This window comes from Oncorhynchus gorbuscha, linkage group LG13 (assembly GCF_021184085.1).
Source record: "Oncorhynchus gorbuscha isolate QuinsamMale2020 ecotype Even-year linkage group LG13, OgorEven_v1.0, whole genome shotgun sequence".
NCBI lineage: Eukaryota > Metazoa > Chordata > Actinopteri > Salmoniformes > Salmonidae > Oncorhynchus > Oncorhynchus gorbuscha.
In genome coordinates, this window is record NC_060185.1 from 6,275,307 (window position 1) to 6,288,163 (window position 12,857).

Sequence of the window (12,857 nt, forward strand, 5' to 3'; positions counted from 1 at the left end):
TAACTCAGTTCTAACCTAGCAGAGGTATCTGGGGGGATATTACAGTAACTCAGTTCTAACCTAGCAGAGGTATCTGGGGGATTAGACCATTATGGTCCACCAAGCATAGATGCTACACACTACACATCCTGTATTACAATGTCTGATTGTAAACAACCACTGAATACGGTATGTAATTGAAACACACTGTAGGTAACAACATGAAGGTAACAAGCATTTGGCTAGACTCGCATTAACATCTGCTAACCATGTGTATGTGACAAATAAAATTCGATTCGATTTAATTTGAAGCCTTCATACAGACACATGGAACTGGTTCATAATAACCTATGACTGCATACGTAGTTACAATGAATGGTAATAAGCACATATGACACTTCGTAAGATGCATCTTCAAGAAAAGTGTTAAACCAAAATATCAATTCAATTGATGGTTGAATCTCTTCTACAAACCATCTTAAGTTTCAGCACCACAAGACAACAGCGCCAACTGGAAAACTAAAACCACCAAAGTGAAGGAACACTCACACGTACGCAGGTCTTCCTCCTCCCCATTTGTGGACACCCTCTGAAGGATCACTGTCAGAAAAGGTCCAAAGTACCCCAGTAGCGTGTACATTGGAGGTTCCTGCTTGATAGTTAGTCTCTCAACGATTAGGGCAGAAACCACGACAGTGTTCTGTAAGTCCTCAGACGAACTACAGAGGAAGATCCAGAGGAACTCGTGGATCAAGTTATCTTGTAGTTTCCTTTAGTATCTTGTATTAGCATAATTATTTATCACTCTAAGTAATGAGGTTGGTGGCTATCATGGCAGAAGCTACTAGACTGTCTCAGTCAGTCAGTCTGTCAGTCTGTCTGTCTGTCAGTCTTCAGCCAAACACATTTTAGGCAGATTATTTTATCTCACCACCAAGTACTGTACCAACTTGCCCCCTGGCTCTCTGTCTGTTGGACTCATAGCTACCAAGCAAGGCTACTGTTTCATTTACAAATATATGTATAAATAGAGAGAGAGAGAGAGAGAGAGAGAGAGAGAGAGAGAGAGAGAGAGAGAGAGAGAGAGAGAGAGAGAGAGAGAGAGAGAGAGAGAGAGAGAGAGACAGAGAGACAGAGAGACAGAGAGACAGAGAGACAGAGAGACAGAGAGAGAGAGAGAGAGAGAGACAGAGAGAGAGAGAGAGAGAGAGAGAGAGAGAGAGACAGAGAGAGACAGAGAGAGAGAGAGACAGAGAGAGACAGAGAGAGAGAGACAGAGAGAGAGAGAGAGAGAGAGAGAGAGAGAGAGAGAGAGAGACAGAGAGAGAGACAGAGAGAGAGAGAGAGAGAGAGAGAGAGAGAGAGAGAGAGAGAGAGAGAGAGAGAGAGAGAGAGAGAGAGAGAGAGAGAGAGAGAGAGAGAGAGAGAGAGAGACAGAAAGGAGAAGTGTCTACAGACACTGGGGTGGGATGATGTCCACCCAGGGATGGTATGTTGACAGCTGTTTTCTCTGTTTCAGTCTACAAAATCTATCTGGAGGCTACTGGGGATGGCTTCTAAGTGAAACACCCACCCACCCACCCACCCAGTCAGCCAGCTACCCACCCACCCACACAGCTACACAGCCACTCAGCCAGCCACCCACCGAGCCAGCCACCCACCCAACCGGCCAGACAGCCAGTCAGCCACCCACCCACCCAGTCAGCCAGCCAGCTACATACCCACCCACACAGCCACTCAGCCACCCACCCAGCCACCCAGCCAGCCACCCACCCAGCCAGCCAGACAGCGAGCCAGCCAGCCAGCTACATACCCACCCACACAGCCACTCAGCCACCCACCCAGCCACCCATCCAGCCACCCACCCAGCCAGCCATCCAGCCAGCCAGCCACCCAGCCAGCCGCCCAGCCAGCCAGCCAGGCCCACATAGTCTCAGTGTCTGTGGATGTAAATAAGAACGGAGGGTGCCACAGTCTGGCCTTGTGGTAGCAGTAGTACCGCCGGGCTCCAGACAACACAGAGAGACAGGTGTAGTGTTCAGCACAAGTGAAAGGATCAGGGGCCTAGCTCTTAGGACCTGCCAGCTGTCTGTCTCTCTCCATCAGGGAACAAATGCTGGGACACACCCCTTACTATATCTGCCTATCAGAGCATGCCTAGGGTCAGGAGTCCTGACAATGACAAAAACATGCCACAACCGCAGTTGACCAACACCATCAACAACAAAGACTAGTTAAACAACAAAGACTAGTTAAACAACAAAGACTAGTTATACGACAAAGACTAGTTAAACGACAAAGACTAGTTCAACAACAAAGACTAGTTAAACGACAAAGACTAGTTCAACGACAAAGACTAGTTCAACGACAAAGACTAGTTAAACGACAAAGACTAGTTAAACAACAAAGACTAGTTCAACGACAAAGACTAGTTCAACGACAAAGACTAGTTCAACGACAAAGACTAGTTAAACGACAAAGACTAGTTAAACGACAAAGACTAGTTAAACGACAAAGACTAGTTCAACGACAAAGACTAGTTCAACGACAAAGACTAGTTAAACGACAAAGACTAGTTCAACGACAAAGACTAGTTAAACAACAAAGACTAGTTAAACGACAAAGACTAGTTAAATGACAAAGACTAGTTAAACGACAAAGACTAGTTAAACGACAAAGACTAGTTAAACGACAAAGACTAGTTAAACGACAAAGACTAGTTAAACAACAAAGACTAGTTAAACGACAAAGACTAGTTAAACGACAAAGACTAGTTCAACGACAAAGACTAGTTCAACGACAAAGTGTCATGTTTTGTCATATATTGTCTTGTCATTATGCTTTCCCTTCTGTTCGTTTCCCCCTGCTGGTCTTATTAGGTTCGTTCCCTCTTTCTATCCCTCTCTCTCCCCCTCCCTCTCTCACTCTCTCGCTCTCTCTTCTCTCTATCGTTCCGTTCCTGCTCCCAGCTGTTCCTATTCCCCTAATCAATCATTTAGTCTTCCCACACCTGTTCCCGATCCTTTCCCCTGATTAGAGTCCCTATTTCTTCCTTTGTGTTCCGTTCCTGTCCTGTCGGATCCTTGTATGTATTGGTCACCGTGCTGTGTTTGTGTATCGCCCAGTCGTGTCGTGTTTCCCTCAGATGCTGCGTGGTGAGCAGGTGTCTGAGTCTGCTAGGTTCAAGTGCCTTCCCGAGGCTACCTGCTGTTCAAGATCGAGTCTCCAGTCGGTTCTCGTCATTACGAGTGGAAGTTGTGTTTTTTGATTGTATTTTACTTTACTGGATTAAAGACTCTGTTTTCGCCAAGTCGCTTTTGGGTCCTCATTCACCTGCATAACAGAAGGATCCGACCAAGAATGGACCCAGCGACTATGGATTCTCTCTACTCTACTCTCGAGTTCCAGGGAGCGATGCTCGGCAGACACGAGCAGGAATTGTCTGCTGCTCGTCATGCCGTTGAGACCCTGGCCGCTCAGGTCTCCGACCTCTCAAGACAGTATCAGAGTCTTCGTCTCGTGTCACCAGCTACTTCCAGTTCTTCCGAGCCTCCGGAACCTAGGGTTAATAACCCACCTTGTTATTCTGGGCAGCCCACTGAGTGCCGCTCCTTTCTCACCCAGTGTGATATCGTGTTCTCTCTCCAACCCAACACATACTCAAGAGAGAGAGCTCGGATTGCCTACGTCATATCACTCCTTACTGGTCGGGCTCGGCAGTGGGGCACAGCTATCTGGGAGGCAAGCGCTGAGTGTACTAACAATTATCTGAACTTTAAAGAGGAGATGATAAGGGTTTTTGATCGCTCAGTTTTTGGGAAAGAAGCTTCCTGGTCCCTGTCTTCCCTATGTCAAGGTAATCGATCCATAACGGATTACTCAATAGAGTTTCGCACTCTTGCTGCCTCCAGTAACTGGAACGAGCAGGCGTTGCTCGCTCGTTTTCTGGAGGGACTCCACGCTAAGGTTAAGGATGAGATTCTCTCTCGGGAGGTTCCATCCAGCGTGGATTCTTTGATTGAACTCGCTATTCGCATTGAACGACGGGTAGATCTTCGTCACCGAGCTCATAGAAGAGAGCTCGCGTTAACTGTGTCTCCCCTCTCTCCGACACTACCGTCTTTCCCCACTGACTCAGGTGTTGAGCCCATGCAGCTGGGGGGGTATTCGCATCTCGGCTAAGGAGAGGGAACGGAGAATCACCAACCGCCTCTGTCTCTATTGCGGTTCCGCTGGTCATTTTGTCATGTCATGTCCAGTTAAAGGCCAGAGCTCATCAGTAAGCGGAGGGCGACTGATAAGCGCTACTAGACGGTCCTCTCCGTCAAGTACATGTACTACTTTACCGGTCCATCTACGCTGGACCGGATCGGCAGCATCCTGCAGTGCATTAATAGACTCTGGGGCAGAGGGCTGTTTTATGGACGAAGCCTGGGCGCGGGAACATGACATTCCTCTCAGACAGTTAGGGGAGCCCACGGTCATGTTTGCCTTGGATGGTAGTCCTCTCCCCAGTATATTATATGAAACACTACCTTTAACCCTCACTGTATCTGGTAACCATAGTGAGACCATTTCTTTTTGATTTTTGTTCACCTTTTACACCTGTTGTTTTGGGTCATCCCTGGCTAGTGTGTCATAATCCTTCTTTTGATTGGTCTAGTGGTTCTGTCCTTTCCTGGAGCGTTTCTTGTCATGTGAAGTGTTTAATGTCTGCTATTTCTCCTGTTTGTTCTGTCCCCTCTTCTCAGGAGGAACCTGGTGATTTGACAGGAGTGCCGGAGGAATATCATGGTCTGCGCACGGTCTTCAGTCGGTCCAGAACCAACTCCCTTCCTCCTCACCGGTCGTATGATTGTTGTTCTGATCTCTTTAAGAAGCGTTTTGCTTCCGCTCCTATCCTTGTTGCACCTGACGTCACTAAACAGTTTATTGTTGAGGTTGACGCGTCGGCCGGGGGTGGGCGTGGGAGCCATTCTGTCCCAGCGCTCCGATACTGACGATGGGGTCCACCCTTGTGCGTATTTTTCTGCTTCTGCTCCTGGTCTTGCTGGGTCTCAGTCTGTTCCCTGCCATCGCATCTCTCCTGTTCTTGTTCCTGCCCTTGCTGTGTCTCAGTCTGTCCCTAGTTGTTACTCTCCTGGCCTGTTTGGTCCTGTTTGCTCTAAAGTTTTCAGTTCTCTACCCGTGTCTCATTTTTTTTTAGAGTAGTACCCTAGTTTCCCTTTTATCGTTTTTTTTCGTTACGGTCCTGAGGAGAGGAGTTGGGTTCTTTCTCGGGACGTGCTGGACCGTTTGATCTATGATTTCCTCCGTTGCCGCCAGTGTTCCTCCTCGAGAGCGCCAGGAGGCGCTCGGTGAGTGGGGGTACTGTCATGTTTTGTCATATATTGTCTTGTCATTATGCTTTCCCTTCTGTTCGTTTCCCCTGCTGGTCTTATTAGGTTCGTTCCCTCTTTCTATCCCCTCTCTCCCCCTCCCTCTCTCACTCTCTCGCTCTCTCTTCTCTCTATCGTTCCGTTCCTGCTCCCAGCTGTTCCTATTCCCCTAATCAATCATTTAGTCTTCCCACACCTGTTCCCGATCCTTTCCCCTGATTAGAGTCCCTATTTATTCCTTTGTGTTCCGTTCCTGTCCTGTCGGATCCTTGTATGTATTGGTCACCGTGCTGTGTTTGTGTATCGCCCAGTCGTGTCGTGTTTCCCTCAGATGCTGCGTGGTGAGCAGGTGTCTGAGTCTGCTAGGTTCAAGTGCCTTCCCGAGGCTACCTGCTGTTCAAGATCGAGTCTCCAGTCGGTTCTCGTCATTACGAGTGGAAGTTGTGTTTTTTGATTGTATTTTACTTTACTGGATTAAAGACTCTGTTTTCGCCAAGTCGCTTTTGGGTCCTCATTCACCTGCATAACACAAAGACTAGTTAAACGACAAAGACTAGTTAAACAACAAAGACTAGTAGACTATTCCTGGTACAGTAGATGGTGCAACAGCAGCCAAAACACAGCCAGTCAGGACATAGTGTCTAGTCCAGGCCTGGGCGAAGGCCGGCCCAGGGCGCCGTATGAGGCCTGCGACCCGACTCAATACGGCCAGCAGAATCATGCTCAGATCACATAAAGTATTTGCGATAGTAAAGTTTTGAAAAACGTATTTGTTTTTCAAATTAAATGTCCAATGAACACTCTCCTTTGTGTAATGATTTAACTCCCACCTTTATTTTGAAGGCCCGTATGAATAACAACTGTTACGAGGACAGACAGTGACTGACACACACATCACAGTTACAAATAGTAGCTAGCTAGAAATTGCGCCAAAAAAAAAAAGTTTTTCTAAGATTTAAAAGAAAAGGAAAGTAGACGATGAATGTAGGAAGTTCCAGCGAGACTGGACATCCAAATACGTCTTTATTGAGGCATCAGGGAAAGCTGTGTGCTTCGTGTGCAAAGAGAGCATCGCTGTCTTGAAAGACTACAACGTGTCCCGTCACTTCCAGACGAAGCATGCAGAGAAACATAGGAATATGTCTTCTGAGCACAGGGCAAGAGCATCTTTTCACAAAACTGCATTCAACAAACGACGGAATTGCGAGAGCTAGCTATGTACTGTCCCACAAAACTGCTAAACACAGCAAGCCGTGCGCTGAGGGCGAATTCATTAAAGAATGTTTAATTGACTCCGCAGCAATACTTTGCCCCCGACAATAAAGAAGTGTTTGAAAATGTTTCCCTGTCAAGACGAACAGTGGCACGGCGCGTTGAGGACAACGCAGAGAATATGGAACGACAGTATAAAGACAAGGTCTTGTACGATTTCACCTATTTCTCCTTGACCCTGTTTGAGAGCAGTGATGCACCTGACACGGTGCAGTTGTTGATATTCTCACGAGGTCATAACCCCAGACTTTGAAATGACAGAGGAGCTTCAGGGCAGTCAATGAAGAGCACAAACACAGGGAAGGATTTATTGGAGGTTGTTAATAAGGGTGTGGCAAAGCTGGGACTGAAGTTTTGAAAAGTTATCCAGTGGGACCACTGATTGGCTGCCCGAACTAGACAGGAAAAAACATTGGCCTCTTGAAAAGGATACAAGATGAAGTAGCTGAGCTGAACCCAGATCAGAAAATTATGTTCCTGCATTGCATTATTGATCAGGAGGTGCTCTGTAAATGTGTTCTGAAAATGAGACCTGTTGTGGATACAGTCACTAAAGTGGTAAACTTCATAAGAGGACTACAGGCAGTTTGTCTCACTGTTGGAAGAGACAGAGTCGGGTCATGCAGATCTCCCCTACTGCACAAACGTGAGATGGCTGAGTTTGGGGAAGGTGCTTAAAAGGGTGTGGGACCTGAAGTCGGAGATTGCAGAGTTTTTGCGAATGAAAGGAAAATATGTGGACTTCCCTCAACTGCAAGATAAAGAATGGTTGGCTGATTTTGTCTTCACCGTGGACATCATGACCCTCATGAACGAACTGCGCATCAGATGTACAGCCTTGTCAAAGCCGTCAAGGGAAAATTACTCCTCCTGACCTGCCAAGTAGAAGCCAACAATCTCACCTACCTTCCAACACTACTAGTCTGTTCCCTATCAGATGACACTACTAGTCTGTTCCCTATCAGATGACCTTCTGACACTACTAGTCTGTTCCCTATCAGATGACACTACTAGTCTGTTCCCTATCAGATGACCTTCTGACACTACTAGTCTGTTCCCTATCAGATGACACTACTAGTCTGTTCCCTATCAGATGACACTACTAGTCTGTTCCCTATCAGATGACACTACTAGTCTGTTCCCTATCAGATGACCTTCTGACACTACTAGTCTGTTCCCTATCAGATGACACTACTAGTCTGTTCCCTATCAGATGACACTACTAGTCTGTACCCTATCAGATGACACTACTAGTCTGTTCCCTATCAGATGACACTACTAGTCTGTTCCCTATCAGATGACCTTCTGACACTACTAGTCTGTTCCCTATCAGATGACACTACTAGTCTGTTCCCTGTCAGATGACACTACTAGTCTGTTCTCTATCAGATGACACTACTAGTCTGTTCCCTATCAGATGACCTTCTGACACTACTAGTCTGTTCCCTATCAGATGACACTACTAGTCTGTTCCCTATCAGATGACAACAATCTCACCCACCTTCCGACACTACTAGAGACTATTTTCTGGATTTTTTCTTCTCATTTTGTCTGTCATAGTTGAAGTGTACCTATGATGAAAATTACAGGCCTCTCATCTTTTTAAGTGGGAGAACTTGCACAATTGGTGGCTGACTAAATACTTTTTTGCCCCACTGTATGTTCACCCTGCCTGCTAATACTTACTGTAGAGTTACGATAAGTGAAGAGTTTTGTTCATCATCTTCCACAACATGCCATAACATGTACCTCCCTAATATTACTACATTTACACACACTGTATATTGACTTTTCTATTGTGTTATTGACTGTACGTTTCTCGATTCCACGTGTAACTCTGTGTTGTTGTTTGTGTCGCACTGTTTTGCTTTATCTTGGCTAGGCCGCAGTTGTAAATGAAAACTTGTTCTCAACTGGCCTACCTGGTTAAATAAAGGTGAAATAAACTAAAATGTAATAAACAATAAATGAAAACGTTGCTAAGTAACAGTTGGAGAGAAGAGTACTGCATCCTGACACTTAATAACAGAGAGGTGTTAGTTTGAGTCATTTGTGTGTGTCTTGGTTAAAGAGGCCTCTAACGACTGGCGCTTGTAAAACATCTCTTCACGTCTCTATCCTTCTTCACACTGTCACAGATCCAGGCTTATCAACAGGCTCCTACAGTCCCTCTTCAGACTGTCACAGATCCAGGCTTATCAACAGGCTCCTACAGTCCCTCTTCACACTGTCACAGATCCAGGCTTATCAACAGGCTCCTACAGTCCCTCTTCAGACTGTCACAGATCCAGGCTTATCAACAGGCTCCTACAGTCCCCCTTCAGACTGTCACAGATCCAGGCTTATCAACAGGCTCATTACAGTCCCTCTTCACACTGTCACAGATCCAGGCTTATCAACAGGCTCCTACAGTCCCCCTTCAGACTGTCACAGATCCAGGCTTATCAACAGGCTCCTACAGTCCCCCTTCAGACTGTCACAGATCCAGGCTTATCAACAGGCTCATTACAGTCCCTCTTCACACTGTCACAGATCCAGGCTTATCAACAGGCTCATTACAGTCCCTCTTCACACTGTCACAGATCCAGGCTTATCAACAGGCTCCTACAGTCCCCCTTCAGACTGTCAAAGATCCAGGCTTATCAACAGGCTCATTACAGTCCCTCTTCACACTGTCACAGATCCAGGCTTATCAACAGGCTCCTACAGTCCCTCTTCAGACTGTCACAGATCCAGGCTTGGGAGTCTAGTTATAGAGTTAAGTTCTGGACAGGATCGACAGTCCACAGGAACGGGCAGTACAGGAATATATATATATATACACACAGTATATCACAAAATTGAGTACACCCCTCACATTTTTGTAAATATTTGAGTATTATCTTTTCATGTGACAACACTGAAGAAATGACACTTTGCTACAATGTAAAGTAGTGAGTGTACAGCTTGTATAAAAGTGTACATTTGCTGTCCTCTCAAAATAACTATGTAGTGTGGAGCATGTCATAAAAACTACAACTGTCTGTAGGTCTAATAGAGTTTACATAATAAAAATCTATTTAAAAAAAAAATACCCCCCCTCCCTCCCTTCCGTTGGCTCACTGTAGCTAGTCACTACATTACAAGGACACAGTAGCACATGTCCATACCATGAGTTAATCCGTAATTGGGTAAGGAGAAGGGTTGCCTTTATTGCCTAAATCTTCAGCTGTGTATACAGGCGACAGTCTGGTGAGCGCTGAGAAGCAGCCGGGCGGAGCAGTTGCTATGGGGAAGCAGCCGAGCTGAGCAGTTGCTATGGGGAAGCAGCGGAGCGGAACAGTTGCTATGGCTACTCACGCGCAGATCGTACTATCGCGTTGGTGGACACTCTGCACTGTTCTCAGCGCAGGTCTGACGTCGTTGACTCGTTGAAGGGACTTTTTTGTTGTTGTAGCAGGTTAGCTAAAATCCTCTAAATTGTCCATGAACGTATTTAGCTACAACTAGTTTCCACTGATGATATTGTGAACGCAGAGCGAGGGACAGACATACAGAGCAGTTTTAAAGGGAGGAAATTATTTCTGATTTCTGCGCGTTAAAATGAGCAGGAAAGGAGTTTGGTCCCTGTAAAAATTGGACAAAACTGGACAATAATTCATTTTCACTCCTGTGTCAACCTCTAGTGCACATATGTCAGAGTCAAGGCCCGCGGGCCACATCCGGCCCGCGAGAAGGTTTTTTTACGGCCCCTGGGATGATCTTGATTTATTATTAGAACCGGCCCGCAGACCGCAGCAAGCCGGCAGCCCGCAGATCTTTTACACGCACCAATACTACATTTCCCACAATGCAACGGTGACGCACCGAGCAGTAGGCTGCTTCATTTCAATATTTATTGGCACAGCAGTTGTCAGCATCACAGTAAAATTCACTTTCAGATACCCATCAAAAATGGCAAAACGGAAGGTGGACACTGAGAACCGGGGGGTTTCAAACAAGGTGGGAGTCGGAGTATTTGTTCACGGAGGTAGCTGGAAAACCTGTGTGTCTTCTGTGTGGAGAAAGTGTGGCGGTACTGAAAGAGTATAATCTGAGACGACATTATGAAACGAAACACGCGGACAAAAACAAGAATATGGACATGGAGGCCAGTTTTATTTTGGCAGAAGAGATCGCTAAATCAGCCCGGCCATTTACGGAGGGGGATTTCATCAAAAACTGCATGATTAAAGTTTGTGACGAAGTTTGCCCAGAAAAAAGGCAACTCTTTTTAAATGTGAGTCTGAGCAGAAACACCATTGCCGAGAGAGTAGACCAGTTGTCCATCAATCTAAAAGAGCAGCTTGTGAAAAAGGGAAAAGATTTCATTGCATATTCCTTGGCTGTGGATGAGAGCACCGACATTTCTGACATTGCCCAGTTGTCAATTTTCATCCGCGGAGTGGACTCCAGCCTAAGCGTGACAGAGGAGTTTTGGCTTTACGTCCTATGCATGGCACAACTACGGGGCATGATTTGTATGAAGAGGTGTCAAGATGTGTAAATGAGATGGAGCTGCCTTAGGAAAAACTTGTGGGTTTGACAACCGACGGAGCACCTGCGATGTGTGGACACAGGAGCGGACTGGTGGAGAAGATACGGGAAAAGATGCAAGAGGAAAACGCGACAGGTGAGCTGACAGCTTATCATTGTATCATACACCAGGAAGCGTTGTGCGGTAAAGCCTTGAAAATGGAGCATGTAATGAGCATCATCACGCGCACAGTTAACTTTATCAGAGCCAAAGGTTTGAATCACCGCCAGTTCAAGGCATTTCTGACGGAGTTAGAAACGGAGCATGGTGATTTGCCTTATCACACAGAGGTGCGATGGCTAAGCCAGGGAAAGGTGCTTCAAAGATGTTTCGAGCTTCGTGAGGAGATTTGTCTGTTCTTGGACAGCAAAGGGAAAGACACAACACAACTCCGAGACGAAATGTTTCTGTGTGAAATGGCTTTTCTGTGTGACATTACGAGTCATCTGAATGCAATTAACTTGCAGCTGCAGGGTCGGGATCGTGTCATCTCTGATATGTACAGTACAGTGAAGGCATTTAAAACCAAACTGACTCTGTGGGAGACGCAGATGCGGAAAGAAAATTTGAGCCACTTTCCCAGCTGCCAGACCATGAAAGAGAAGCTCTCTACCAGTGCGTTCCCGAGCGCACAGTTGGCTGATAAAATAGGTATGCTTGCCGCTGACTTTCGACGCCGATTTGCTGACTTTGAAGCACAAAAAAGCAGGTTGGAACTGCTCGGTAACCCATTTGCTGTTGACGTGGAAAGCTCACCACCAAACCTCCAAATGGAGTTGATTGACCTCCAATGCAATGATGCACTGAGGGCAAAATGTGCGGCAGTGGGTGCTGCGGAGTTCGCCCGTTTCCTCCCCGACACAATGCCCCAGCTGCGCATCCAGGCTGCTCAAACGTTGTCTATGTTTGGCAGCACATACCTGTGTGAACAACTGTTTTCTTTGATGAACTTGAACAAAACATCACACAGAAGTCGACTTACTGCTGAACACCTCCACTCAATTCTGAGGATTTCCTCAGCTCAGAGCCTTACCCCGAACATTGATGAACTTGTGGAAAAGATGGGACACCACCAAGTATCACCCTCAACCTCAAACAAGTGAACATTACTGTGCAATCACATATTTAGAGTTTTTACTCAGTTCAAGTTTAAAAGTTAAAGTTTAATATTTGTTTTCACTGCATGTTACTTCTCCTTAAACAAAGTGTTGTTTTTGATTAATAGATTTTTGCACTTTATTTTATTGTATTTCAATCCAATTATATTTTAAAAATATTTCAGTTGAGTGGATGATAGAAAATTGCTATTATTGTTTTTTTCTTTGAAGTAAATTTAGCCCACTTTTGCTAAAATAGAAAATATAGGCTACTGATGGTGCCTTGAATATCGGTTTCTTTCATTTAATGTTCATGTTATGGGGATTTTTATATAAAGGAAATTTGTCTTTTGTGTCTGTTGAAAATTAAAGATTACTGACAGAGCCATAAGAAAATATTGCTTTATTTATCTGATCATATTGGAATATATTTGTTAGGTTTTCAGTAGGTTCAATTAGGTTCACTAGACTATATGCGTCATTTAAAAATTTTCAATGAACATTCGAACAGTCCGGCCCTCGGCTTGTAGCTAAATTTTTATTTGGCCCTCCGTCCATTTGACTTTGACACCCCTG